Source organism: Centruroides vittatus, unplaced genomic scaffold, assembly GCF_030686945.1.
Source record: "Centruroides vittatus isolate TY-2023 unplaced genomic scaffold, ASM3068694v2 contig_651, whole genome shotgun sequence".
NCBI classification, from domain to species: Eukaryota; Metazoa; Arthropoda; class Arachnida; order Scorpiones; family Buthidae; genus Centruroides; species Centruroides vittatus.
Window position 1 is genome coordinate 891,402 of NW_027122405.1, and position 3,021 is coordinate 894,422.

At 39.8% G+C, this 3,021-nt stretch overlaps 2 non-coding genes across 2 annotated transcripts; one reads left to right on the forward strand and one right to left on the reverse strand.

Moving 5' to 3' along the window:
• On the forward strand, positions 1 to 84 carry TRNAS-GCU (transfer RNA serine (anticodon GCU)). Its single transcript has one exon. It is a non-coding gene; the product is annotated as a tRNA-Ser (tRNA).
• Positions 85 to 2,729: 2,645 nt separating this feature from the next.
• On the reverse strand, positions 2,730 to 2,811 carry TRNAS-GCU (transfer RNA serine (anticodon GCU)). The gene has a single exon. It is a non-coding gene; the product is annotated as a tRNA-Ser (tRNA).
• Between the last annotated feature and the right edge of the window lie 210 nt (positions 2,812 to 3,021).

The window sequence follows — 3,021 nt, forward strand, 5'->3', positions numbered from 1 at the left end:
GACGAGGTGGCCGAGCGGTTAAGGCGATGGACTGCTAAGTTCCATTGGGTTATACCCGCGTGGGTTCGAATCCCATCCTCGTCGAGATTGTGCCTTTCGATATCGTCTTTTTTTTTTTTTTTTTTTTTTAGCCTGCGTTTAGCTCGGAGCTGTCTTGCAGTGTCAAAATCGCGTTGTAATATTTTTCTTTATGTTGATGTTCGCCTTGTACTTTTCCTATTCTTACTTAACAAGTTTTTCCGAAGTCGTTCGCGAATATTTTTGCATTCGTTAACGACCAGCAGTATTCATACGAGTTTTAACGCCCTGCATTTACCGGCGTCGCACTTCATCCTTTGTCGATGCAGGGACTCTAATCTGCTGTATGAGAAGCTGTTCATCTGCTGTATGAGAAGCTGCTGTATATAGCTGTTCAGAAACAGAAAGTCCGTTGTTCGGTCCCCTGATCCGATGAGACTTTCTTGTATTGTTTGACGCATTTTGTTTGGTTATTGCTGTACAGTGGTGCCTCGAACAACGGACTTTCTGTTTGACCGTTACGTGACTCGAACAACGGATTTTCCGGCATAATTGGTGACTGCTCCATGGGTGCGTTCTTTAATAGCGGTCGCTCTGCGTCTCCGCTACTACGGGAGGGCGCTGCTGTTTGTAGGCATTTAGGAACGGCGGTGAAAGAAAGAAAGATGGCGGCGCCCGCACTATCGATAGTATCGTGATGGAGGAATCTATAATTCTAAACTATGAGCTTTAAAAGGCAAAAGAAGGGTCCCAATTTAACCATAAAATGGATTATTTGTTGAAAGAGCATTCAAAATAGCCTCGAAAAAAAATTCGTAAAGACACTTACATCACCGCGTGCGCTAACTCGCGCTTTCACAATTTCTAAATTCTCATTCATAAAACCATATAATGGACCCGGAAACGAAACTATCTGAGCCATGGAGGACGCCATGTTGCTTTCCATGGTAAACTACTGCTACAAGCGGCCGTTTTTGCCTGTTCGATGGCGTGCACTCCCACCGGAATTTAGGAACGCGTTCTGCAGGAATTTTTTAACGAATGTCGCTCGCGCAGAGTTACGCGGAGGAATAAAAGAACGCACCCCGTGTTCATTTTTTTATGATACAGTACGGTTATTTTATGCTGCGGAACGAATTAGATGTTTTAACGTGTATTTCTATGGGAAAATGCTGCGTTTCGTATAACGGACGTTTCACTTAACGGACGTGCACCTGGAACGGTTAAGTACGTTATACGAGGTACCACTGTATTTGAAACCGAAGGCTTGTGTCTTTACGAATGAAATGCCATTCTGACGTCATATACATTCATCGCTATGTTGAGTTAAAGACGTTTGCATAGCGCGTCATGGTTCTTAAATAATACACACTGCTGATCGATTTAAATTTCCTGGAACATGAGAGGCGTTGAGTAAACGAGCTCTTTGCATGTTCCATGGAAAGTCTCATCGGACTCATAACTTTGCGTCTCTTTTGTAAACGAGCGTTGAGTCTCTTTTGTGAAATGTTCTTTTTATAAATGCAAAATTAACATAACTATGCGAATTTTTCCCCTATTAACTTCGACATTCGTCTGTACAGGCGTTTTTATTAAATCATTTGGTTGTAGACTATTGAAAGACGACGTTATATTTTCATTTGATATGAACACATATTTTTAATATAACTTTTTAATTTCTAATCAAGTGTGCTTACCAAAGAAGCGATTAAGCACATTACAACAGATTTTTTATGATTCGCATAATTTTTTCGAGTTCCACTATTAAATATTTCAATGTTTAAAATTTTACGCTGTATATTAATGTATTACAAACGTTACAGAGTCATTAGTTTAATTTTAACCAGCAATATAATGTTGCAATGAGCTATATTTCTATAGATCTACAACATATACACACGAACATATACTGGAATTAAATTTAATAGTCTATAGGTCTAATATAAAAAATCGTACAAATTTTATTATAATAAACATATGAAACCTGTCGATGACATTAGTTATTAGGCCTATTTAAAACAAACAAACAGGCAATTTTACTTTTCTCTATTTATCTGAGGTTTTAGAGGACCAATGCCGTCGACATTCAGTAAAATACTGAAGTCTTCCCAAAATGTCACCTTAAATGAGATAATATGAAATTTTCAAGATATATTTTTACGTTCATCCAAAAAATTAGTCGTTAGTTCGAGTTGTCTCACCGTTACTAACTTCTCTGCCATATTACTAAATAACTGTACTTGAAACTCCTTCAGTTGTATCGTGTTTAAATACATGCAGAAGTCGTTTAGCCTGGAATCGTCAACTTTATACATTCGTAACTATGCTGTCACCGAGCGGATTTGCAAACTAATTGATGTTCGCCTTCAACTTACGATAGTGAGTCGAGTCTACAGTGACGTTACCAAATGTCGTTCGACAGCTTCTCATACAGCAGATTAGAGTCCCTGCATCGACAAAGGATGAAGTGCGACGCCGGTAAATGCAGGGCGTTAAAACTCGTATGAATACTGCTGGTCGTTAACGAATGCAAAAATATTCGCGAACGACTTCGGAAAAACTTGTTAAGTAAGAATAGGAAAAGTACAAGGCGAACATCAACATAAAGAAAAATATTACAACGCGATTTTGACACTGCAAGACAGCTCCGAGCTAAACGCAGGCTAAAAAAAAAAAAAAAAAAAAAAAGACGATATCGAAAGGCACAATCTCGACGAGGATGGGATTCGAACCCACGCGGGTATAACCCAATGGATTAGCAGTCCATCGCCTTAACCGCTCGGCCACCTCGTCCTAAAGAACACCCTTATCTTTCGATACATGCATTTTTGCTAACCACTCCACAACGTTTGGCAACAATCGTTGCACTCAGAATATTGGCTACAGTAGCTTGGCGAGTGATCGGATGATGGCGTTGTCGATAACACGGGACGCTATCTCACAGCGTAAGCATTTCGTCTCCCGAACACTGAAAACTTGATTTCGACTCGGGCGATGTGGCGA